General features: G+C 40.8%; 1 pseudogene; it reads left to right on the top strand.

Annotated features, from left to right (window-relative positions):
* The first annotated feature begins 1,843 nt into the window (after nucleotides 1–1,843).
* Nucleotides 1,844–27,843, top strand: part of LOC131395275 (centrosomal protein kizuna-like) — a 64,977-nt pseudogene continuing 38,977 nt past the window's right edge.

The following is a 27,843-nucleotide window of genomic DNA, read 5'->3' as shown; positions in this document are numbered from 1 at the left end:
CTGATTTTTTTTTTTTTTTTTTGTGAGGGAGATCAGCCCTGAGCTAACATCTGATGCCAATCCTCCTCTTTTTTCTGAGGAAGACTGGCCCTTAGCTAACATCCATGCTCATCTTCCTCCACTTTATATGGGACGCCGCCACAGCATGGCTCGACAAACAGTGCGTCAGTGCATGCTGGGGATCCGAACCGGCGAACCCCGGGCTGCCGCAGCAGAGTGCGTGCACTTAACTGCCTGCGCCACTGGGCCGGCCCCTGTCTCTGATTATTTTTGACAAATACCCCCAAGGAGAAGGCTTTTTGCACTGTGTGAGCTCCAAGTTAAGTCAAATAAAGACAGTCTTGTGAGTGTAGCCTTCCAGGAAACCACCAGATAAGTCACGTAATGACAGTTCTCTGAGCATGGGGCGTTGAAGGAATTCCATCTCTTTTCCACTCCTTCCAGTAGCTGTTAGACTGCTGGGTTACAGGCTGTGGATTTTCAAAGTTACCGCAGACCTGAAGAGTGGGAAATGAGAATAGGACAAGTTAAAGCACCATAAAGTGTACTGTTCCTACCAAGATTCAGTTGTTTTTCTTGAGTAAATGCTCCCCTGATTGCTGCAAGCCTGTGGTCAATCTCCGGAATTCTAAGTTATTTTCCAGTGTCGAAGATGTTTTCTGGTGTCACTGTTTCTTTTATGAAACATAGAATTTTGAGAGGTTCTTATTCTACCATTTTCTCTGACATCTCTGTTCATTTGTTTTTAACATCAAAGTTGTTTCTTTTATTTTTTGGAATAGAAGAGATGGTATATTTGAAGAGAAGCAACACCTGATTCTGTTTCAGCTGTGTTTATGGCATTTTCTGTCTGAACATTTGGGCCTCAGTTTTTCCATATGCAGAAAAGGGGTGCAAATACGTCTCCCCATCTATTCTGTAGGGCTCTGTGAACTAAATGCTACTGTATATGTGGAGATGCTTTGGTTTCTTTGGAAGAAAAGCACTTAAATTCCTCAAGGCTTCAGGGTTGTTACTTCCAGTTCTGCTTCCCACTGCGCGTCCTTGATCAAGCCACTGAACCAATTGCTTCTGTTTCTTTTTCCACCTCTCCCCTCCCCTCTCTCTTTTCAAGGAAGAGACAATGTTCATTCTCCTGATAGACATGCCAGTAAATTTAAATTGCTTTAAATGTATTTAAAATTATTTGAAGATGTTCAGGAAAAACTGTTGTTGTTATTTGAGGTTGACTAGAAATTATGGCTGTTTGCACATATGCAGAATATTATAATGCAATCTTGAATGTGATTATTGGAGGGTTTTTTATATTACACATAATACCAGAAATAGAGTTTTGAAACCTCTGGTAGTCCTTTGTATGCATCTCTCTCTCTCCCTCTCCCTTTTTTTTTTTGCCATCAGGTACCTTCCTAGCTCCATCAAATCTGAGCATCTCTGAGGAAAGTGGCTAGAACTCACAGCTTTTTTTTTTGGCTTGTGCTAAAATATACATAACATAAAATTTACCATTTTAACCACATTTAAGTGTACAATTCAGTGGCGTTAAGTACATTCACATAGTTGTGCAATGTATGCATTTCTTTTTGAAAAATATAGATTCCATAGTTCCTTGACAATATTTGCTTTGTGAACCAACACTGTTTTTAAAATTAAAGAGTATGGACTATACCAGTTTTTTGCTCATTCATTTTGTAGGAAGCCATGAGTTTTATAAACATGGTAGCTGTTGATTTCAATGGTCATGCTTCCTTTACCTCATTTCATTTCTGAAAACAACCTAAACAACCTAATTGTTCATACACAATACATTTAACTCACGTCTCTTTTGGTGCTGCAGGTTGCAATGCAGGCAGGGATTAACTTGGGGACAGCTGTGTCAAGAGGATTGTATCAACCAGCAACAATCTTTATGGGCCGCCAAATGTCAGCCATCCCAAGCGCTGGAGATGTTAGTACAGAGCAGAAATCTCCCCAACCCACGAAGAACTTCAGAACAATTCCTGACCCACGTTCACAGCGACAGACAGCCAGAGCAGTGATGTGACAGACAGCTATGTAGTCTGCACTAATAGTGGCACACAGTGCTTAAATAAGTCTGACAAAATAGATGGAAGGACATCTCTTCAGATTGGTGAGAAAACGCCAGTCACAGCCAGCCCATTGTCTGAGGAGGAACAGACTCATTTCTTGGAGATAGGAAGCAACTCACGTCACGGCAAGAGTAATTTATCTGAAAGCAAAAAGTCTGCTGAACTCCATTCCCTGTTACGGGGAAGATTACGTCCAGGGAGCAGAACCACTGATTTAAAGTGTGACAGTTCCAGCAGATCAGGGGCATCAGAGGGAGAAATACTGACACGGGAACATATTGAAGTCAAGGAAGACAGTGCCAGACTACCAGTCGCTCCAATATCAGTCTCAGAATACTGTGCATCTGAAAGTAAGTGTTCTCAAGAGAAGCATTCTGCTCAGGAAGGATTCTCAGGTGGGGTGAGAGGCTGAGGTTGTTTGCTGATTTTTGTTGGTATTTAGTTTTTCTGGGTGGTAGTGGTCTTATGTAAGAACAAAGTGTACTCTCTAATTTTATCTTTTGTCAAAAAACAAAGTACAGTGGTGACTTTGCCAACAAATTCCATTCTAATGAATTCTTAAATATGTATGTGGAAATATTCTTACAAGCGAATTCTCTGATTTTTAAACTCATTGTTATATTTTTAATATATTTAATAAAATATTTTTAATGAGTTTTTAAATACTGTAATTAATCATGGATTGTTTCTACATGTTTTAACTGATGAATAATCCCACTCCGTGAGGTGGAACGTCTTACCTCGCTTCTCCCTGCACTTAGTGATCAGTAGTCTCTTCATATCCCCTCTTCCAGATCATCCTCCTCACGGGGACCCCGAGGCACAGAAGCCCTTCAGGAAAATGCAGCAACAGCAGGAAGAGGAAAGTCTGAGCAGCAGCAGTGACCTCACAGTTGCCGTAAGTGAAGATGGTCTGATTTTAGAGAGTCCAGAACCACAGCCAAATCTGAGTGACAAGATGGAGGGAGAAGATGGAATAGAGGCCTTAAAATTAATCCACTCTGAGCAAGAAAGAGGTGCCCTATCCACCGAAAAACATAATTGTATTTTGCAAACTCTAAGCTCTCCTGATTCAAAAAAGGAATCCTCCACTAACTCACCAACAAGAGAGTAAGCCATTGAATTTTTTTTTACTATTCTATAAATAATTATAGACATTTTTAGGGCTGGCCCTGTGGCTTGGCGGTTGGGTGCGCGCGCTCCGCTGCTGGCGGCCCGGGTTCGGATCCCGGGCGCGCGCCTACGTGCCGCTTCTCCGGCCATGCTGGGGCCGAGTCCCGTATGCGGCGGCTGGAGGGATGTGCGGCTGTGACATACAGCTGTCTACTGGGGCTTTGGGGGGAAGAAAATAAATAAATAAAATTATTAAAAAAAAAAACATTATAATTATAGACATTTTTAGAGATCATTCCACTGGGAATGTATTGTCGAGCACTCAGTCATGAATGTATAAGTTCCTTACTCATAAATAATCTCTTAGCAAAGGTCTAATTTGCTTTCTTTTCTTTTTTTATAAAATAGCTTTAAAAGTCTGAATACCATTGAAATCATGGTGATTTGCAGTTTATAATTATATCCAAACAATCCCTGGTTAATTCATAAGTCATTCCCCCCACCCCTACCCTCCAGCCTTTTAAGAAAACAAATCATTTTGAAGTTGTGGTAACACAGAAGGTGACAAACGGTTAAACTTACTAGGAATTCAGCTTTAGAGGCTAGGAACTTTGTATCTAATTAATTTGCTTAATCCTAATATCCCTTGCCATGGTGTCATTTTTGTCATACGATTAAATATGAGTTAATAAGTTCTTCTAAGTGTATATCTAAGCCAGCTTTCCTTTTCTGAATGTAAATATGAGGACACTGGAATCTTTAATGTTAAATAGGAACAACATCAGTGTTATACATTTTGAGCACTTATTATAATATCCAACTCATGAAAGCTCATGTATAATTTTTTATTATTGATTGGAGGTACTAGGTGGAATTGTGTAGAAAACATGGAAACTGTTGAAAACCAATTCTGCAATGAAAAATAACTCTAATAGCATCAAATCTCTTTTAGGAGTGGAAGGAACCTACGTAACAAACTAAGGTAGATCTCGCCTTTTAAAAATGAGGAAATCAAGGCTAGGGGCATAGGAATGACACATAGGCCGTTGGGGCAGACCTTCCATACAGCCTGCCTCCCCAACCCACATGGCACCACTAGAATTTTCTGTTACACTGTGATGCCGTCACTCTTTCTTTTCAACAGTCCCAGCAACAGTGAAAAGCCAAGTGGGCATCCTTGTATATGAGGGGATATGTTCTCTTTTAGAGCAGCGTTGCATCTTTAATGTATTGCCTCTTACCATTCATTATCTACTTATGGTGAAAATTTTAATTTATAGTCTGATTGACTTTAAAGTGATGTTCAAGAAATATTTATTAATAGCACATCCAAGTACAAAGTACTTGTACTGTGGATGGAAGAACCAACATGATTCCTGTCATTGGGAAACTTGATTTATTAGAGTGGCAAGCCAAATGGATGTTTTTGTGTGTGTGTGAGGAAGATCGGCCCTGAGGTAACATCTGCCAATCCTCCTCTTTTTGCTGAGGAAGACTGGCCCTGGGCTAACATCCATGGCCATCTTCCTCCACTTTATATGGGACGCCGCCACAGCATGGCTTGACAAGTGGTGCGTCAGTGCGCGCCTGGGATCCAAAGCAGCGAACCCCGGGCCGCCGCAGCGGAGCACACGCACTTAACCGCTTGCGCCACCGGGCTGGCCCCCCAGTGGATTTTTCTAGTAAGAATACTTCTCTCATCAGGTATTATATACTACATCATCAGAAACTTTATTACTAGAGATAGAATGTATCTGTTTTGGGTTTCGTATTTGTAGGCTTCTTTTTATAGCAATTCATTGGACAAGTAAGTAGTTTGGTGGATTAACTGGGGGACTAGCGTACTTACCCAGGACTCAGGCTTTTTCTGAGATGAAAAAAGTTGGGTATGTGTATAGAATTAAGAATGTTCTCTCTCTCCTTCTGCTATATGACTGACTTTTTCCTATGATCTTAAAGCCAAGTTCCTCAGAATTTTGGGATAGAGTTTTCCAAAATTTGTTAGAAAATATGGGCATTTGGGGAATTTTTGAATAGTTTGTCCTAATGGAATGGTCCCAGAATGAAAGGTCAGTCAGCAATGGTTGTTTTCTGTCTGTTACCAAATGTGAGCCCATTGATTTTCTGTGGTAAAAGTACTATCCAGGGGCCGGCCCTGTGGCTTAGCGGTTAAGTGCGCGCGCTCCGCTGCTGGCGGCCCAGGTTCGGATCCCAGGCGCACACTGACGCACCGCTTCTCGGGCCATGCTGAGGCCGTGTCCCACGTACAGCAACTAGAAGGATTTGCATCTATGACATGCAGCTACCTACTGGGGCTTTGGGGGAAAAAAATAAATAAATAAATAAACATTTAAAAAAAAAAAAAGGACTACCCAGGAATATGTTAAAGGTGGTTTAAATGATTCTGGTTAATCTGCTGACGTCCTCACCGCTTTTGAGGTGCTGCGTTCTCTTATTTCCTCTTTAGCATGAGCTCTTCTCCTTTTCTCTGAGGGTTAATTATTCATCTGAGACTGTAGTATCATATTTACAGAGCTAATACTATGATCTCAAATGTTCATTATCTCAGTTTACTTTAGGGTCCGTTGGGGGTCTGGAGAAAAGTCACTTGAATGAATTTTAGTTAACAAAGATCAAGAGATGGGACAAAGGAAGACACATAGAAGGATCTGAACAGGAAACCGGAACCTCTGATTTGATGAGAATGATGATAGATACTATGTTTGAGCACATCTATGTGCCAGCTGAGTTGCTGACCTTGAACATAAAACTTGGTCTTAAGCTTCCTGGCAGTGAAGGGGAAATAGATGTGCGGTATGCAGCGTAGTTTCCATCTGAGGAGAAAAGTGAAATCAAGGGTGACTTTTGGTGGTGTTGTCTCTTGTTTTTTGTTTGTTTTATTTAAAAAAACTTTTTAACAGCTTTATTGAGGTATAATTCACGTACCATACAATCCACCCATTTAAAGTGTATAATTCAAGAGTTTTTGGCATATTATATTATTAATATTTAAATGCTGTGTTAAAATGTATATAACATAAAATTTTCCATTTTTAAGTGTACAATTTAGTGACGTTAATTATGTTCATGATATTGTACAACCATCACCACTACCTATTTCCAAAACTTTTTTGTCCCCCTTATATATTTGTCCTTTTGGTCTATTTCAATTCACATAACATTTTCAAGATTCATCCATGTTGTAGCAGGTATCAGAACTTCGTTCCTTTTTAGGCTAAATAATATTCCAGTATATGGATATACCACATTTTGTTTATCCATTCATCTGTTGATGGACATATGGATTGCTTCTCTGTTTAAAAGCCAAGCATCTTTGAGAAGGTTCATGACCCACCCCCATGGATATTTCCAGATAATTGAAGACCAGCTTGTGCTTCCTGCACAGTTCCTTCATTGCAAGCTATAATTAACATTTCTTACAAGGAAGCATATTAGAATGAAGCTGAGTAAAAGCAATGTTGTTAAAAAGGAGGACCTTGAATCTCATTCTTAAAGAGTAGTTTGCTGCAAACATTGGTACAAAGCTCCATGACCTAAAACACCAGACATTTATTATTTTTCAGGTGCCAGGTGGTTGGCCCAGTGTCATTTGGGGCTACAAGAATTATTTGGCCAGGTGTCCCTCATCGTCCAGTAGAGTAGTCCAACCTCAGTCACCTGGTGGTGGTAGCAGGGTTCCCAGCACAGCAAGAGGGCAAGCCCCAGTGCACAAATGCTTTAAAGTGTCTGCTTGTGTCAGGTTTGCTCATGTCCCATTGGCTAAAGAAAGTCACAGGACCCAGCCTAGAGTCAAGAGGTGAAAAAATATAATCCACCTCTTGATGGGATGAGTGGCAAAGTCACATTGCAAATGATTGCACACAGGAATGAGAAGATTACGGTTGCTTTTTGCAATCCACCACAGTACTTGAGGACAAATTCAAATGAAGATAACCTCAGTGTGAGTCAAAAGCGTCAGGAAAGGTTTTATCCCGGTGTTGATGCAGCATCTTGAAGGCTGTAAAGGCTTGAATAAGAAGGAGCAGGGAAAGGAGTGAATGAGGTCTGGAGGAAGAGTGCAAGAAGGAATGCAGATACAGAGAACACAAAGGGCGTGGGAGGGCAGAGCAAAGCGTGTGACTAAGGGCTCACTGAGCAGGGCTTCTTGGAGTAAAGGTTTAAAATGTTGCCTGGGTCATGTTTGAGAAAGACCTTGAATATCAGGGTAAAGAATTTAAAGTTCCTTCTCTGTGTTTTCCAGAACTATTGAAGGTTATTTTAAGAGAAGAGTGGTATGGTGAGTAACTTGATTTAGGAGAATTAATCTGACATCATTAGTTTCATCAGGATTAACTGTATACACTGGTGGGCAGAATTCTGAGATGGCCCCTGAGGTTCCTGCCCCCTGATGTACACTCTGTATAATCCCCTCACTTTGCGTGCGGGCAGGACTGTGAGTTTGAAGGATTTCCTTTCTGTGATTAGGCTATGTTACGTGACAGAGATGAAGAATTTTGCAAACATAATGAAAGTCCCCAAATCAGTTGACTTTGAGGTAATCAAAAAGGAATTGTTCGGGGTGGGCCAGACCTAAACATATCAACCTTTAAAAGGGACTGGGCACTTACTGAAATCAGATTCAAAGCAGCTGAGATACTCTCCTGTTCACCTGAAGAAGCAAACTTGCCATCTTGTGACGAAGGCCACGTGGCAGACGATGGTATGTGCCCTGTGGGAGCTGAGGGCCTCAGTCCTATAGCCACGAGGACCTGAATTCTGCCAACAACCAGTGAACTTGGAAGAGGACCCTGAGCTTTAAATGAGATTGCCTGTGAGGAGATGATAAAGATTAAATGAGATCATAAGGGTGAAGCCGTTATCCAATAGGGCTGATCTCTTAAAAGAAGAGGAAGAGACACCAGAGCTTTCTTTCTCTGCCATGTGAGGACACAGTGAGAGGTGGCCATCTGCAAGTCTCACTAGGAACCAAATCAGCTGACACCTTGATCTTGGACTTCCCTGCCTCTAGAATTGCAAAAAATAAATTTTTGTTGTCTAAATCACCCAATTTGTGATATTTTGTTATGGCAACCTGAGCAGACTAATAAACCTGGCTAGAGGTTTATCCATTTTGTTGGGTTTTTCCCCAAAGAACCAGCTTTTTGTCTTTTGATTTTCTTTATTGTTTGTCTATTTTCAATTTCATTGGTTTCTGCTCTAAATTTTATTACTTCTTTTCTTCTGCTCACTTTGAATTTAATTTGCTCTTCTCTTTTCTAGTTTCCTAAGGTGGGAGCTTAGATTATTGACTTTTAGAGCTTTCTTCTTTTCTAATGTGTGCATTCAGTGCTATAAATTTCCCTGGAAGCACTGCTTTCACTGCATCCCACAAATTTTGATAAGTTGTATTTTCATTTTCGTTCAGTTCAAAATATTTTTAAATTTCTTTTGAGACTTCCTCTTTTACCCATGTGTTTAGGAGTGTGTTGTTTAATCTCCAAATATTTTGAGATTTCCTAGCTATATTTCTGTTATTGATCTCAGTTTAATTCTGTTGTGGTCTGAGAACATACTTTCTATGCCTTCTGTTCTTGTAACTTTGTTGAGGTGTGTTTTATGGCCCAGAATGTGGTTTGTCTTAGCAAACGTTCCCTGTGACCATGTGTATTTTGCTGTTGTTGGATGAAGTATCTTATAAATGTCGATTAGATCCAATTTAATGGTGCTATTCAGTTGAGCTATATCCTTGCTGCTTTTTACCTGCTGGATATGTTAGTCACCGACAGAGGTGACTAAATATTCAACTATAATAGTGGCTTTATCTATTTCTCCTTGCAGTTCTATCACTTTTTGCCTGTGTATTTCAATGCTCTGTTGTTAGGTGCATACACTTTAAGGATTTTTGTGATATTCCTAGGTGTAGATTTTTTGGGTAATTATCCTACTTGGTGTTCTCTGAGCTTCCTGGATCTGTAGTTTGGTGGTATATGTTGTTAACTTCGGAAAATTCTTAGCCATTATTACTTCAAATATTCCTTCTGCTCCTTTCTCTCTTTCTCCTCCTTCTGGTATTCCCATTACTTGTATGTTACACCCTTTGTAATTATCCTACAATTCTTGGGTGTTCTGTCCCATTTTTTTTTTATTCTTCCTTCTCTTTGCATTTCAGTTTGGGAAATTTGTACTGACATATCCTCAAGCTCACTGATTCTTTCCTCAGCTATGTCCAGTGTATTGGTGAGCCCCTCATAGATGGTCTGTTTTGAGTTTGATGTTTAGTTTTTTGGTTTTGAAATTATGTAGACCATTTAAAATTAATTATTTTTTATAAACCCCTGTATTAAAGAACCAAACTGTTCTCTCTTCTAGTTATAGTACCTTAGTTGAAAATCCCATTTTATAATTCCATTTTGAGTCAACCAAAATTTCCTGAATACCTAGTAGGCCCAAAGCTCTGTACTGTGAAGTATGGGGTTGTAGCAATCTGAAATATGGCTGCAAATTCTTCAACACTCCTCTTATTAAAAGATGGGATCTCTCTCCCCTTCCCTTGAATATGGATGGGCTTATGACTGCTTTAACCAAATAGAGCATGGTAGAATTGATCCTCTATGACTTCCAAAGTTGAGTTATAAAAGGCCGTGCAGTTGCCACTCTTTTTGCTGGAACATGTGTTCTTGGAACCCTGAACCACCATGTAAGAAGTCTGACTATTCTGAGACTGCCGTGGTAAAGAAATTATGTGTAGGTGCTCTAGACTGTGGTCCCAGCTGTGCCCATCCTTGGAGCTATCCCCTCCAAAGTACCAGACATGTAGGCGAAGCCTTCTTGGACCCTCTACCAAGTGCATCCACCAGCTGATATCACTGAATAACCTCTCTCAATAATACCTAAAACAGAAGAATCCACTCAGCCAAGCCCTGACTGATTTTCTGATCCACAAAGTCATTAGATATAATAAAATGGTGGTGGTTTTTTTCTTTTTACTATTGTTTTGTGTGTGTGTGTGTGTGTGTGTGTGTGTGTGTGTGTGTGTAAGGAAGATCAGCCCTGAGCTAACATCCATGCCAATCCTCCTCTTTTTGCTGAGGAAGACTGGCCCTGAGCTAACATGCATGCCCATCTTCCTCTACTTTATATGGGATGCCACCACAGCATGGCCTGACAAGTGGTGCGTGGTGCGTGCCCGGGATCCAAACCCAGGCTGCCAGCAGTGGAGAGCGCACGATTAACCACTACACCACGGGGCCGGCCCCAAAATGGTTGTTGTTTTAAGCTACAAAGCTTTGGGGTAGTTTGTTACGAGTCTGTAGATAGCTAGTATAGGACTTTGTTCATTTAACATTAAATATTTACTGAGTGCCTACTCTGTCCCAGGCACTACTCTTGCTCTTATGGTATTTATGATCATGCGTGTGGAGGGGAGGAAGAAAACAGAAACCAATAAACAATCTGTGTGAAAATATTATGACAAAGAACGAGCAGGTTAAGTGCATAGAGAATGCATAGATGCAATTTAGTGTAGGATACTCAGGGAAAGTCTCTGTGGTGATTTGACATTTGAGAGGAGATCTAAAGTGAGTGAGAGTAAGCCACATTAAATTGTACCCATGCCTTCTCTGTCTATTTAACCTGCTTTATTCTTTGTTACCTTAATTTTCACCCTGGTATATTTGTTTGTTTATCAATTTATGTTTCATTTCTCTCCTTCAGTGTCTTGGAGATGAGTGGGATATATCTTGAGGAAGAGAATACCATGCAGCAGGAACAGCAAGTACAGAGGCCCTCTAGTGGCAGCATACGTGGTGTTTCTAGGAACAGCAAAGAAGCCAGTGCAGCTGGACCACAACAGGTGAGTGAGGAAGGTAGGAGATGGAGTGAGAGAAATATCAGTGGGCCACATCACAAAGGGTCTTGTAGGCTGTAGGAAGAACTTTGGATTGTGCTTCAAGGGAGGTGAAGAACCACTCTGGCTGCTAATGGAAAATGAACTGTAGGGGACAGGGTGGGAGCAAGGAGACCTGTTTAGAGAATATTACAGTAATCTAGGCAGTAGGTGGTGGTGCCTTGGGCCAGGGTGGCAGCAGTGAGAAGTGTCAAATTCTGGATATACATATATTTTTTGTGTTTAAAAAAAAATTCAGGGCCGGCCCCGTGGCTTAGCAGTTAAGTGCGCGCGCTCCGCTGCTGGTGGCCCAGGTTCAGATCCCGGGCGCGCACCGACGCACTGCTTCTCCAGCCATGCTGAGGCCGCGTCCCACGTACAGCAACTAGAAGGATGTGCAACTATGACATACAACTATCTACTGGGGCTTAGGGGGGGAAAAATAAATAAATAAAATAAAATAAAATAATACATAACATGAGATCTATCCTCTTAACATTTTTTAAGACTTTATTTTTTGGAACAGTTTTAGGTTCACAATAAAATTAAGAATTAGGTACAGAGATTTCCTATATACCGCCTGCCCCTACACATACATAGCCTCCCCCATTATCAATATCCCACACCAGAGTGGTACATTTGTTACAACTGAGGAACCTGCATTGACACATCATAATCACCCAAAGTCCACAATTTATATTACAATTCACCCTTGGTATTGTACATTCTATGAGTTTGAACAATGTATAATGACATGTATCCATCATTATAGTATCATAAAGAGTATTTTCAGTACCCTAAAAATCCTGTGTGCTCTACCTATTCATACCCCCACCCCCACCCCCTGCTAACTACTGATCCTTTTACAGTTTATAGTTTTGGCTTTTCCAGAATGTCATATTCTTGAAATCATACAGTATGTAGCCTTTTCAGATTGGGTTCTTTCACTTAGTAATATGCCTTTGAGGTTACTCCATGTCTTTTTGTGGCTTGATAGATCATTTCTTTTTAGTGCTGAATAATATTATGTTGTCTTGATGTACTGCAGTTTATCCATTCAGCTACTGAAGGACATCTTTGTGACTTCCACATTGTTGGCAATTGTGAATAAAGCTGCTGTAGACATCCATGTGCAAGTTTTTGTGTGGACGTAAGTTTTCAGTTCATTTGGGTAAATACCGAAGAGTGCAATTGCTGGATTGTTTGGTAAGACTATGTTTAGTTTTATAAGAGGCTCCCAAACTGTCTCCCAAAGTGGCTGTACCATTTTGCATTCCCATCAGCAATAAATGAGAGTTCTTGTTTCTATAATCCTTGTTAGCATTTGTTATTGTCAGTTTTTTTGGATTTTAGCCACTCTAATAGGTATGTAATGATATCTTCTTGTTTTAATTTGCAGTTCCCTAATGACATATGATGTTGAGTATCTTTTCATATGCTTATTTACCATCTGTATATCTTCTTTGGTGAGGTGTCTGTTCAGATCTTTTCCCATTTTTTACTTGGGTTATTTGTTTTCTTATTGTTGAGTTTTAAAGAGCTCTTTGTATATTTTGGATATAAGTCCTTTATCAGGTGTGTCTTTTGCAAATATTTTCTCCCAGTCTGTGGCTTGTCTTCTCATTCTCTTGATGTTATCTTTTGCAGAGCATAAGTTTTTTAATTTTAATGAAGTCTAGCTTATTAGTTATTTTGTTCGTGGATCATGTCTTTAGTGTTGTATCTAAAAAGTCATCACCAGGGCCGGCCCCGTGGCTTAGCGGTTAAGTGCGTGCACTCCGCTACCGGCGGCCCGGGTTCAGATCCCAGGCGTGCACTGACGCACTGCTTCTCTGGCCATGCTGAGGCCGCGTCCCACATACAGCAACTAGAAGGATGTGCAACTATAACGTACAACTATCTACTGGGGCTTTGGGGAAAAAAAAAAAAAAGGAGGAGGATTGGCAATGGATGTTAGCTCAGAGCCGGTCATCCTCAGCAAAAAGAGGAGGATTAGTGTGGATGTTAGCTCAGGGTTGATCTTCCTCACAAAAAAATAAAAAATAAATAAACAAATAAAAAGTTATCACCATACCCAAAGTCATCTAGGCTTTCTGCTGTGTTATCTTCTAGGAGTTTTATAGTTTTATATTTTACATTTAGGTCTGTGATCCATTTTGAGTTAATTTTTGTGAAGGGTATAAGATCTGTGTCTAGATTCATTTTTGTTCATGTGGATATCCCGTTCCAGCACCATTTATTGAAAAGTTAACATTTTTACATGTACAGTACAATATTGTTAACTGTAAGCACACTGTCGTATACCATATCCCTAGAACTTTTTCATCTTGAATGACTGAAACTTCATACTCATTGAACAGTAAATCCTCATTTCCCTCTTCCCCCAGCCCCTGGCAACTGCCATTCTACTTTCCACTTCTATGAATTTGACTACTTCAGATATCTCATATAAGTGGAAGCAACCAGTGTTTGTCCTTCTGTGACTGACTTATTTCGTGTAGCATGAGGTCCTCAATGTTCATCCATGTTGTAGCATCTGACAGGATTTCCTTCTTTTTATGGCTAAATAATATTCCATTGCATTTATATACTACATTTTCTTTATCCATTCATCTGTCGATGACATTTAGTTTGTTTCCCCCTCTTGGCTATTGTGAATAATGCTGCAGTGAACATGGGAGTGAGGCTATGTCTCTGAGATCCTGATTTCAGTTCTTTTGGATAAATACCCAGAGTGAGATTGCTGGATCATATGGTAGTTCTATTTTTAATTTTTTGAGGAACTTCCATGCTGTTTTCCATAGCGGCTGCAACATTTTACACTCCCACTAATAGTGCACAGGGTTCCAGTTTTTCCACATCCTCAACAATACTTGTTCTTTTCTTTTCTTTCTTTTTTTTTTTAATAATGGCCATCCTAAGAAGTATGAAGTGATATCTCATTGTGGTTTTGATTTGCATTTCCCCGATAATAAGTAATGTTAAGCATCTTTTCATATACCTGTTGGCCATTTATATATCGTCTTTTGAGAAATATCTATTCAAATCCTTTCTCCATTTTTTAATCAGGTTATTTGGTTTTTTGCAATTGAGTTGTTAGAGTTCCTTTTGTATTTTGGATGTTAACCTCTTATCAGATATATGGTTTGCAGATATTTTTCCCATTCTGTAGGTTGCCTTTTCACTCTGTTGATTGTTTCCTTTGCTGTGTAGAAATTTTCTAGTTTGATGTAGGCCCACTTATCTATTTTTGCTTTTGTTGCCTGTGCTTTTGCTGTCATATTTAAGAAGTCATTGCTAAGACCAATGTCAGGCAGCTTTTCCCCTATGTTTTCTTCTAGGAGTTTTACAGTTTCAGGTCTTATGTTTAAGTTGATTTTTAAGTCTATTTTGAGTTGATTTTTGTGTATAGTGTAAGATAAGGGTCCAGTTTTATTCTTTTGCACGTGAATAACAGCACCATTTGTTGAAGAGACTATCTTTTCCCCATTGTGCCTCCTTGATGCCCTTGTCAAAGATTAGTTGACTATATATATGTGGATTTATTTCTGGGTTTCTATTCTGTTCCATTTGTCTGTGTGTCTGTGTTTATGCCAGTACCATACTGTTTTGATTATTGTAGCTTTGTAATATGTTTTGCAATCAGTAGATGTGACTTCTCCAGCTTTGTTCATTTTCTCCATGTTATTTTGGCTATTCAGAGTCCTTTGTGGTTCCATATGAATTTTAGGATTGGTTTTTCTATTTCTGTGAAAAATGCCATTGCGATTTTGATAGGGATTGCATTGAATGTGTAGCTCACTTTGGATAGTGTGAACATTTTAACAATATTAAATCTTTCAATCCATGAATATGAGATATCTTTCCATTTGTCTGTGTCTTCTTTAATTTCTTTCAGCTGTGTTTTGTAGTTTTTAATGTACAAGTCTTTTGCCTCCTTGGTTAAATTTATTCCTAAGTATTTTATTCTTTTTGGTACTATTGTAAATGGGATTGTTTTCTTTGGATTGTTATATAGAAATGCAACTGATTTTTGTATGTTGATTTTGTATCCTGCAACTTTACTGAATCATCAGAGTATAAATGCACTTTAAAGCCGTGGACCCTGAGAAGAACATTAGGCAATGAGTGTGAATAGGAAAGCAGCCCAAGGCCTGGCTCCACATTCAAGGTCAGGAAAATGAGAAGGAAACAGCAAAGGAGTTTGAGGTGAAGCTGCAGGGAAGAATCAAGAGAACCAAGAAGTTGTGCTGCAGATGCCAAGTGGAGTATTTCAAGTGAGGTTTAGAAGGATTAAATAACCTTAGAGGTGCAGCTAGCATTCGAACTGACCGCCGGATGCCAGAATTCATGCTCTTAATTTCTGTGCTCTACCATGCAAATCACAATCATAATGGTGATATACCCTTCAATAGCACCCACTCTGTGCCAGGCACTGTTGTGAAGAGCTTTGTTTATAATAATCCATTTATTCCTATCATCATTACCCTTTTACAAAGGAGAAAACTGAGACACAGAGAAGTTATGTTCAAAGTCACAAAGTGGCTCAGTGTACTTTGAGCTCGGCCGTCTGGGTCCAGAGTCTGTATTCTTAACTGATACCCTGGGCTGGTTCCCAGTAACTCTCTACTGCCTAAAAAACTGGAATATCAGAGATAATATTTCATTAGGTTGAATAAGGAAGCTCCAGAAGCAAATGAGATTATTTAATTAGGAAAAGAAAAGAAAACTAAGCGGTGGCAATTTGACCTTTTGCTCTGTCCGTATTGATTTTTGTGCCTTCCAGCCTCAAATAAGCTGAGGAAGTGCTGTGTGCCTTTCTTCAAGCTGAGCAAAGCACTCGCAGAGTTGCTTTGTTCCTTCCCCCCTGGAGTATGGCTGACAGCAAAACGTAATGCTGCCTTTTACACTAAATAAATGAAAGCCTTGGTTTCTCAGGGTCATAAAAATGTGATCACATGAAGTGAATCTCCTCTAGTGATTTTAATTTAGCCCCTCTTCAAAGTTAAATATGGGAAGGAGGTTCTTGCATCTGAAATTCTTGCATAAAACTGTGTTTCTTGTAGAATTTACCCGCAAGTCACTCTAAGCGGAGCTGGAAGCATGTTTATGGATTCAGTGTTCCTTCAGATGTGATGATGCCTTCAGGTGTCTGCTTCACTTGCTTTTTTTCTTCACCACTGTCTCTTGTTTTTCCTGGACCTGACCTCTGCCCCTCAACAAGTGGCCCCCTGAGCTTTTTCTTGCTGCCCCACAAATGATCACTTTTGTTCCCAAAGTAAGGTTGTGCATTACACTTTTGAAAAGATAACCTGGTGCCAGCAGGTGGGGCTGTCAGTGTATCCCCTTCCTGTTCTGCCTGGCACTTCATTCCCCAGTCTTGCCTGTGCCTCTCCTGTTAGCTCACCTACTTTGATCTGAAAAATCTAAGACTTTCCTTATCTTTATTTTGGTTTAAATTTTTACAAGTCCAGAACCAGGCTTCCAAGAGGGCAGCAGTCCTCAGACCAGATGGTCAGCGAAGTAGGCATTAACTGTCACTCAGTGTCTGTACGGGAGATGTTAAAAGAAGTCTCCATTGACCGACCTGAAACTGGTTCCCCAGCCTTTCCCACCCTTCTCACCATAGGCTTCTGGCCTCAGTCAGAAGAGGTGGGTGCCCTAGAGCAAAGGCAGGAGTCTGGGATACTGAGAACACCTGCAGAGGTTAAACCAGAGGAACTTTTAACATTTCTTGCAAGACAGGTGCACTGATGAAAATTCTCTCAATTTTTGTCTACTTTTTCTGTTTCTTAAATGCTTATACGTATATTGATGTTTTCATTCATCTTGAGTCAATTTTGAAAATGTAGAGTGTACTAGAAAAATTTTCTAGTTTCTTAATACTTTTTTAAGTTTTCAAATTTGTGGGCAGCTTTTATATTTTACAATTTTTTTTCTTTTTTTCTTTTTTTTTTTTTTCTGAGGAAGATCATCCCTGAGCTAACATCTGTTGCCAGTCTTCCTGTATCTTGGGTGTGGGTTACCACCACAGCATGGCTGCCGACAAGTGGTGTAGGTCCACGCCCGGGAACTGAACCTGGGCCGCCAAAGCAGAGCATGCCAAACTTAACCACTAGGGCACGGGGCTGGACCCTATATTTTAGAATTTTTACCGTGTCAATAATTATGTTTCTTTTTCATTCATAATTTTATGTCTGCCCAACTTTTTTCATCAATCAATCCTGCATGAGATTTGTCTATTTTATTAATTTCTCCAAATAATCAGATTTCATCCCATCTGTTGCTTTTTAAAAATCTCGTTTCTTTCTGTTATTATCTTTATTATTCCCTTTTTACTTTGCTTGGTTTTACCAGGTGGTTTTTTCTAACTGAGTTGAATGCCTAATTTTCAATCTTTCCCATTTTAGAACATATACTTTTGAGGCTTTAAATTTCCATGTAAGTACTGCTTGACTTGCACCCCACTGGTTTTGACAAATAATGCTATCACTCCCATTCAGTTTTAAGTATTTTAATTTAATTATCTAAATGTTTATAATTATTATATCTTTTTCTTTGACATAGGTATTATGTAAAATGATTTTTGGTTGTTTCTAAACATATTAGGGGAAAAGAGGATTCTCTTTTCATTATAGATTTCCAATTTTATCACATTGTTGGCAGAAAATGTGTTCTGAACAACATCTGTGCTTTGGTCTTTGTTGATTGGCCATAGTAATGGCCAATGTTTATAAATGCCCATAATGCTTGAAAACATGTATATTCACTCTTCATTGGGTAGGGTTCTGTATGTTTCCGTTAGCTCGAGCTTAATAATTACATGATTCTAATCACCTATATATTTACTAATTTTTGTTTCATCTCTAAGTTTCTGACCTTTCAAAATCTATTGTTAATTAATATTTTTACTTTCTTTCCAGACAGTATAAGTACCTTAGAGACTGGATCTCCATTTCTTCCCCATGGGTCTGCTTCTGTTTTCTTTTCTTTCTCTCGCTTTTTAATCACTCTTGTCTTGTTTTTCTCAAATCTCTGGCAATTTTTGAATGGATATTGTGTAGGAGCATTTTGGGAGTGATTTGAGGACAAGGAAGTTTTCCTCCTCTAAAGAGGATTTGCATTTGCTTCTGGCAGGCGCCTGGGGCAGAAGTGATCCTGGGTCCCTTTCATCCAGGTTGAAGAATTGAGACAGTGTGAAGCCAGGCCTTGGTCCCTTTGAGGGCCAGACTCAGTTTCACCATTATCCACAGGAAGCAGCCCTTTGAAGTTCCAGTTCAAAGTGTGGGTGATTTATTAGGGTTCCCCTTCGTTGGTAGACCTGGACTTCAGTTTTTATTCTCCCACTCTGTGGGATTGCCTGGAGCTCCACTCAGCTTCTCAGACTCTCAGCTGCCTTTTCTGGAATTGGCACATGCCCTTCAAAGAAAAATTGCCCCAGATGTTAGGCTTATCTCTCTGAATTTCCTTTTTTTCTAGGTTTTGATCCTGTAATTCATCACTGCCTTATCTCTCTAAGCTATCAAAGAGATATTTTTTATACTTTTTTTTGTTCTTAGTGCAAGGATTGGCCTGCATTACCTAGGATGCCTTTACAAGAAGCAGAAGTCCTTGTCATGTGCTCTTTTTAAAATGAATTTTATTATTGAAGTATAGCCTACATACTAGTGAACAAATCATGAGTGTACTGCTCCATTAATTATCACAGAGTGAACACAGCTGGTAACCCCCACCCAGTCAAGAAATAGTATCAGCACCCTGAAGCCTACCTGGTGTGTCTTCTTCCCTTCTCCCTCATAGTCGCTTCCACTTGGCTGCTGCTTCCTTTCTGAAGGCCGGGGAAACCAGATATTGTTTGGCCACTTTCAGTTTTAGTTATGAAATGCATAGCTTTGACAAAGTCATTTCTAATTTAGTTTGTGTTTTACCTTTTAAATCTATTGGTGGAACAGTTTTCTCCCCTTCCATTTCATCTTTCTTTCCTTGTGATGAGCCCTCCCAAGTCTTTTAACAATTTGTCCTTTTAGATTATACACAGTACTTTCTTATTTTATTATGTGTGGTTACTAGAAAGCCTTCCAAACTCATAACCGTCTGCTGACATGGAGAATATGTGATTTCAGAATATTATGTTTTGTACACATTTATGAAAAATTATCCAGAATATGAACCTGTTCCCTTTTATTTCTCCTGTCAGGCTAGCCCTGTCCCTAATTCCCTTTCTTTAACTAGAGATGATCACAAGAAACAAATCAGGAACTTACTGATTTGTTTGGAATGTTCTCTTTCTCTTTCCCTGCTCTAGACCACAGGAAGACTGGCAGAGCCATGACCTTTTGTGATTATAGTCTTGGATCTCCTTTTGACCAGTATCATCTTTTGACTAATTAAATTTGACTTCAAAGTTCTAGTTTACTATCTTCATCAGATTGATTTTTTTCAGCTAAAGCACCTGGTACAGTGGCTGGCACATGTTGGCATTTGATAGTTAATGGTAATCTGATAGTGTGGTTCTGGAAGTCAAGATGCAGGGACATACATGACATATAAAGGGAATGGCCAACCTCTTTTTTTTTTGAAGTCAGAAATGAACTTGGCTTCTGTCTCTCCTACTCTGACTCTTAGCAATTTGATAAATTTAATTTCTAGCATCAATGAATCAGAATCCTGACAAAATGGACAGTTTGTTTTATTTAGCCCTTTTCACTGAGAAGTGTTGGGTATGATGCACCATAAGTAGAGCTTGTGCTTAGCATCAGTACATGAGGTCACCAGCGAGGCTCCAGAAGTCTGCGAGTTCAACCAGGAAATCATCATCCAATTGGGTGTGATCAGAAGTTTTCCTAAAACCTGAGATACCTTCCAGAAACAAGATAATCAGGGCGGAAAATTGATCATAAAGGAAAATCGTAGACCAGGGAGCTGTAAGAGGCTCTCTGAAGCAAGGATGTGTGAGCAGCTGGAAAAGGGTCAGCCTGCAGCTGGGGAAAGGGAAGGCGAGAGGCAGAATTGAGCAATTATGTACTGGGTAGTACTGTTCTGCGGAGGAGGGTGCTGAGTCCGGGGTGGACAACTTGGGAAATGTCCTCTGGAGTGGGACAGTGGTGTTTTACCACACTTCACTGTGGCCTAACTGAAATCTTTAATCTTTTGTTAGAGTTAGGCTTAAGGTTGTTATATAAACTTGATATGCTAATGTTTATAATAATGGTAATAATTTCGATCATCTTTGAGTGCTTACTGTGTACCCGATGCTGTGCCAGCTGCTTTACATACATTATCTCATCTGCTGCCGCAGCCCTATGCAGTGGAGGTGTCGTTACCTGCGCTTTACTGATAAAGAGACCTGGAATCTTTTCTGGGCCTATGTCTGGTGAGAGGAGTTCTCCTGCACTCAGGAGGGGCAGGTGGGCCAGGCTGGCTTTCCTAGTTTTATGGCTCCAGAGCTCCCTCTTCTGTTGTTCTCCCAGAATGTTTGTATGTGGCCTCTTACTTTCTTAGATCCCTTGGCTCTTTTCCCCTCCTCCACTTGAAATGGGAAGATTCTTCCTCTGCCGTTATTGTCCCAGTTAAGTTCAATTTAGAGTTCCCTCCCAGCAGCTTCTCCTCAGTGCAGAGCTCTGCTGAAAGGGCACTTAGACTGGTAAGGTTCTGGAGTGGTAGGGCCCGGATTGCTCCTGCACCTACCGCAGTCCCTCTGTTCTAACCCTTGAAATGGACCTGCAGCCCCCTTCCAGATGGGCTGCCCTTCTCACCTCAGCCTGCCAGTGAGTACCGCTTGACGATGTGGAGGTTCTTGCATTCTCAGGAACGTCATTCATACTTTTGCTGTCCCTCCACTTCCTTCTGTACAATTGCAGATATAATGGGGGTTTAGTTGCTATCAGTAGTTTGTTCCACTCACTCATATTTTGTCACATAATTTTGTCATAGATATTATGCATGAATTTTTGGTTTGCTCTCCTAGTTGTTCTATCTTTTTTTTATATTTATATAAGGGAATTCAGGGAGATTTTTAAAAATAAAGGCTGTGCTGCCACTGTTTTCCTAGAATCCCTCTTATCATTTGATGTTTAAGTGAGTTACAACATTTTTGGGGAGATGTCTCTATGGAGTGTTAAGAGGCCCTATCCCAGCACTCCGGGAGCCAAATAAGAGATGTAGAGGGAGGGGAGGGAGGAGGCGATTGGGGAGAGGGAGAAAGGGAGGGCAGGGGGAAAGAGAGACTAGGGAGGCTGATGAGAGAATATAGCAGGCCTGCATCTCTGCTAGGGAGGGAACCAGCAGCCCAAATTCCACGAGGGCTGCAGAAAAATGAGACCTCTTTCAATACAAATTTGAGATCTAAAAGTAGTTTATTCTGAGTGGAACAAGTTTACCTATGGTTTCAAAAGTTGGAGAGGAGACTCTAGGGGTCAAGTCTTGGTTGTTTAAGATTCAAATAAGGTAGGAGAGACTGGAATATGGCCAGGTTTCCAAGAAAGTGGGGCTAACAGCAAACAAGCCTCAGGGAGAGGCCGTGTGTCAGTGTTGCAGTCAGCAGGCCCAGCTGAGCCTGAATTTAGTCCAGCCCAGGCTCCAGATGTGAGTGTAGAAGCCTCCAGATAATTCCAGTCACCTGTGTTCCACATCACCCCATGATATTCAGACTGAGGTCCCTGACATTGCAGAGCAGAGACAAGCCACCTGCCCTGTGCCCTGTCCAAATTCCTGACCCGCAGAAGCCATGAGCATAACAAAAAGTTGTCGATTGTTGTTTTACACCACTAAATTCAGGTTAGCTATTACAAGCAATAGAAAACCAGAATAGCCATGGTGATTGGTTTGGCTGATGAAAGGAGATTAGCCATTCCAGATTTTAAGAGAGGAATGGCTGGAGCACAGGCCTGAAGACAGACCAGCATGGCCCATGTCTAGGGAACTGTTGGTCACTCCAGCTGAAGGAGTGGCTCATGTGGCAGAGTATAGCACCACTGCAGGCCAGGGGAACACATTCAGGGGCTACAGGGGTCTTTTTCTTATCCCTCCACACCCAGCACATGAACAGCCCCTCGATCCTGCTTTGTGCTGGCCCAGCCACACCAAGAGCAAAGATTCTGCTGTTACTGGTATTTATAAAAAGGAGACATGGTAGGGGAGCAGAGTGACAGGGGTAGGATCGTCATTTTAAGATACCTCCCTTAAATTCTTTTCAATGAAATGTAAATTTGAATTATGGAAAAGCCATCCATCAGAGTTCTTTTTTCAAACTTGGCTTTCTGGCCTTGTTGAACATTTACCTATTAATTATCTTGATATACCAGGCTACAAATAACGGGAACACTGTCTCGAACTGCCTTAAACAATAAACACATTTTTGTTTATTTCTGGAAGTCCGGGAGTAAAGCAGGCCCTGGGATTGGTTGATACTGCCCTTCACTTTTGTCATCAAAGACCCAGGTCCTTTCCGTTTCCCTGCTCTGTCATCCTCAGTGCTGACCTCATCCTTAGGCCAGGAACAAGATGGTGGCAGCGGTGTTCTTATGGACTGAGTTGTGTCCCTGCAGAATTCATATGTTGAAGCCTGAACCCCCAATGTGATGGTATTTGGAGATGGGCCCTTAGTGGGTAACTAAGGTTAGATGAGGTTATGAGGGTCAGGCCCTCGTGATGGGATTAGTGCCCTTATGAGAAGAGACCTGAGAGAGCTCTCCTCCTCTCTCTGCCCTGTGAGGACACAACAAGAAGGCAGCCGTCTGCAAGCTAGGAAGTGGGCCCTCACCAGGAACCAAGCCAGCCAGCGCCTTGATCTTAGACTTGATCAGTTCCTTATGGCTCATCTTCCCTTTTATTCTCTTAAACTTATATTTCTCACCTTTTGAAGAGCAGTTGTTGAGCTATTGGTGATAGGCTTCTAGAAAAACGAAACTTATTTTAAGGTGGGATTTGATAAGGAACATTTGAGCTTGATAACTGAGTGGGAAAGCTTCCATTCAGTGATGGCTTTTGTGAGGGAATCTGTGCAGATAGGCCAAGCAGATAAGAAAAACTCAAAAAGCAATAAGTGAGACCTTGATATGTTTTCTTGTGCTTTTGTACTGAATCTCACTATTTTGAGTCCCAGTTAGGAGACTTACAGTATTACTTTAACCTACAAGAGAGATGTGAGGAGCACTTCTGAACACCTTGTGTTTAATGGCCTTCAACTAGTTGTCTAACTTTTTTCTATTTTCCTTTGTCAGTGTAAATTCATTTTAATTTCCTTGTCATTTTTGTGGACTGGAAGTGTGTTTGAATCTGCTGCTTAAAACAATGCTAGATTCGTTTTCTTTAGTGCAGTGATTCTCAGATATATTCCAGTAGAATTCTCCTGCTATTGAGTCAAGTGGTCTTTTCCAATTTTTAGGAAAATAAATCTTTGTAATTTTGAGAACTTCCTCAAAATTATTTTAATAAAACTTTGGTTACCTGCTATAGCTTGCCTACTGGAAGAGAAAATGAATGAGAGTACCAAATGAATAATAATGAAAAATGTGAAATCAGCTGATCCTGTTAGGTTTGATAGATTGGTTTTTCATCATGGGTATTTGTGTTAGTGGTTTGATTTTTATATTGTATACATATATTCATTGTCCGCTAGTAAAAATGTTCCTAATTTGTGTGATGAAATGACGTATATCAGTACTTCATGATATTTTACAGAAAGTTCTAAGAATTCCAGGTGTTCTGCCACCTTAAACATTGAAAAGCACTACTTTCTAGGATAATTGAATCCCTAAAAGAATTTCCAGTGCTGGGTCTGGGATTGATGGTGCTTGCTGATCAGATGTTATATATTACATGGATGTATGCTGGACATGGTTGTTTTGGAGCATTATTACATCTGTAATCATGGGCACAGCTGAAACTGGTTTCTGCTGTTTTGAAAGGTGTACTTACCTGGAATTGGGGATGTGCTTGTCTTACATCCCCTGAACTTCCACACTGAGGAGAAGCCTTTTCACCTGGCTCCCAGGGTCTACCCAGGAGGGCATTATTTCCTAGCTTGCATCCCGCCTGCCTTTCCTCCCGGTTAATCCCCTTTATTCATTCATAATGATGGTTTGTTATCATTCACTTTCTTGTTTCTTTTGGCTTCCTTTTAGCAGCTTCTTAGGTGAATGAGCATTTGAATAATAAATTGATTCAGCTTCTTCATTTTAGTACAGTATTGGCCCTCTGAAGGAGCCAGCAGAAAACCAGCACAATTTTGTCAGTAATTCTGTCTTTGATTTCTACCATACTCACATAGCAGGAGGCAATCATTAATAGCCAAGTGTTCAGTCTCCTTCCTGCTGGTGCCCTCCCAGGGTGCTGCCACTCCCATCTCATTGTCATCATGGAGGTGGGCCCCGAACACTGAGTCAGAACCCAGGGAGGGACCTGCCCTACAGGTCTGAGCTCTCCCTCAGTGGAGGGTGACTGCCCTAGACCCCATTCCCATTCATCAGAGTTAATTGGCTTCTAAGGAGACTCACTTATCCCAGAGAAGTGACATACTAACTTATTTCAGAGTCTGAACGTTGCCTGAGCCCTCAGTAAGCCCATCCACCATCCCATCATGCCTTCTGATTTGCCTTCTCCCTGGATCCCCTCACGTAGCATAATCTTTGCCAGCCCAGTCTGGTCCTCCTTGTCTCCTCTCTTACAGACGCACGTACACCCGCACCGGCACATACACACATGTGGAGACAGACGGAGAGACGTGTAACAGCAAAAGTCTGGTGTTTTGTTTTATGATCCTCTGTTAGTCCTTAAGCTCCAGCAAAGATGATTCTACCCTGAAAATATCAGATGCCCTTTTACAAAAAGCGCCCTCTAGAGTTTAATTATAGAACCAATTATGATAATGTCTAATAAAAAAATTTATTATGTTCATAGTATTCTTTAAATTTAGTCAAAATACAAGGCCTGATTGTATTACATTTCTGAAAGGTGTCGGGGGAAGAGAGGGAATCTCCCTCTGTCCTTTTCCTTAAGGTTCTTATGGCTGGCCAAATAACAAGACAGGTTAGCAGGAGAAAATAATACCAAGTTTAATAACATGTATACATGGGAGAAAGCAGGGACACTGCGTTTATCAACACAGTAGCAGAGATTCTCGTCTTAAATACCATGTCCAACCAAAGACAAGGAGGATGTTGGGGGCGGGGGTGTTAGTTACAGGAGATTATCACTAAAGCACTATAAACAAGAGTAAGGTTTATTATGCAGTTTTAAGGCCTCACCTTCTACATTGATAAGTCTCTAGAAATGAGGTCATCCCCTCTCTTCCCAATACAGAGAGGGAGATACCTTTACAAATGGAGACTTCCCTTGTAAATGATTGTCTGGTAACTCCTCGCAGGGCCATCTAGAGCATGTGGCCAGAGAGACAGAGCTTCCGATAAGATGGGCTTGTTGGTGCCTTTTCTATTGTAACCTCTATCCTACATTATCTTTATAGCAGTCATGATAATAACTCCTTCCTGAAACAGATCTTTTGTTTTAAATTCTTTAGGCAGTTTGGGAGGGGAAACTCAAATATTCTTCCTGAGTTCTCTGAGTCCTTATTGTCTTCAGCTCGAAATAATCCGCATACCAGAGTGGTGCTTCCTGGGGTAGCTTGCCCTGAGCACCATCAAAGGCATAAAGTTGTACGATAAGACATTTACCCTCCATGTTCTTTTTTGCAGCAGATATTTAAAGCTAGGTCACTTTAGGTGACTGGCTCCATAAATCCGTTGTGTGCACCTCAGATTGGAGGGTGCAGCCAGCACCCTAATGACAACACCCCACTGGCGACACATCTGTGCTGATTTAAAGGAAATCCAGGGAGCAAGAGTAAATGTTTCCAGTGTTCACCTTCCCAGCAAAGAGGATTTTTATCAACTCAGGTGTTGTTTGGGATCCACAGACCTATCAAAGAGCAAATTAAGAACACATCCATTTCAGGGCCGGCCCCGTGGCTTGGCGGTTAAGTGCTCACGCTCCGCTGCTGGTGGCCTGGGTTCGGATCCCGGTTGCGCACCGACGCACCGCTTCTCTGGCCATGCTGAGGCCGTGTCCCACGTACAGCAACTAGAGGGATGTGCATCTATGACATGCAACTATCTACTGGGGCTTTGGGGTAAAAAATAAATAATAAAAAACAAAAAAGAACACATCCATTTCATAAAGGAACCATCCTTTATGCAGCCATCGCCAATTACTCGGCTGCTAAAATCTCATTATGGGTTCAGGCTGGTTATCTCTGTTTAAGGGTAGAGGGAAACACCCTATTATAAATTCTCTCAGGCCTCCCAGCACCTCAGTAAGCAACTTAAAAAAAAAAAAAGGAAAGGTGATATGGGAGAAGGAGTAGTTCTGAAAATTAAAATGGAACAGAATGATGTTTTGAAGCCAAAGAGGGGGAAAAGGCAAGGGTTTTGCTTGTGAGGCCTCTGCTACAATAAAGAGGACCTTAACGCAGACGGACCATACCCTACAAAATGCAGCCCATAATTCAAGCTGTCAGCTTAATCACGCTGTTTCCAGGTATAGAGAAGGAGCCCTTGTTTCCAGGGCTAAACAGAGAGCCTTGTTTGCTGACCCCTAGTCTGCAGCCTGCCGCTGCAGACCGCCCCGCTCTGTTGGCCTTTGTGTTGCTGTCCCCTCCTTCCCTCATTTTTGGCATTGTGTTCCCTTCAAGTGGCCCCCTGGAAGGGACCACCCAGGGGGCTGCACAATGGGGACCAAGGGAGCCACCAAAACATAGGTTTTGTAAGACAGCCCGTTAAAAGAAAAATACTCTTTAACTATGTATGTGTTTGTCCTTTCTACAACTGTTTTGTGTGGCAAACAAAACCCCGTATACAGACTTCACTGTGGCCGCACATACAGCTGTTCCAGCCATCGGGTGTCAGGCTTGAGATAGTTCCTCCCAGTTTATTTTCCCAGGGCACTAATTCTCGATGTGGTTTATATTTACATGTTTGGATTTATGGTCAGGAAACTTGATATCAGAGTAAACAAATTGCACTGGCTTTATGAAACTATTTTATCAATAGTCTTCAGAATTGGTGGCATTGCTCTTGGGTGAAACTTGTCTGTAATGCTACTTAACAAAAGCTAGCAGCCGGAATTCAGTTCTCAATAGCCATTTACACCTCTGTAAAAGGATTAGCTCTCGCCAATTGTTACACTGTTTAAATCTTAATTTGCATCTTTATGGAGGTAGGGCTTCTACAGACCTCTCTGGTTCTCTGTTGTATTTGTGTACCTGTGGGTGGGAGGTCACTGGAGGTTTTCTCTTATTGGTGAAGGTGCTAAATTGCTTCAGGATGACCAGTAAGCTACACAAATTGAATTAGCATATCAGGGTTTGACTGACAACAGCCCGCTTTGGCTCGTTAGTTATATTTTGTAGCAGTTGTGGTCTTTAAGTGTTGGGTGCATGAATGCATTCTGTTACTTCTGTTTAAACTTAACAATTCTCATGGGTCTTAGGAGGATTTTAAATGTTGTTGATTGTAATCAACAAATTTCCTTGGGAATTAAATGTGAAAAACAGAACCAGAACGTGATCAAGTGATGGTTTTATTTATTTATTTTTTTAATAGAGATAAAATATGCAACTAAGACTTTATTTATTTATTTATTTATTTATTGGTGAGGAAGATTGTTCCTGAGCTAACATCTGTGCCAGTCTTCGTCTGTGTTGTATGTGGGATGCCACCACAGCATGGCTTGATGAGCGGTGTGTAGGTCCGTACCCGG

Source organism: Diceros bicornis, chromosome 31, assembly GCF_020826845.1.
Source record: "Diceros bicornis minor isolate mBicDic1 chromosome 31, mDicBic1.mat.cur, whole genome shotgun sequence".
NCBI lineage: Eukaryota > Metazoa > Chordata > Mammalia > Perissodactyla > Rhinocerotidae > Diceros > Diceros bicornis.
Note: the sequence above shows the minus strand (reverse complement) of the source record. Positions and strands in the feature narration are given on the sequence as shown.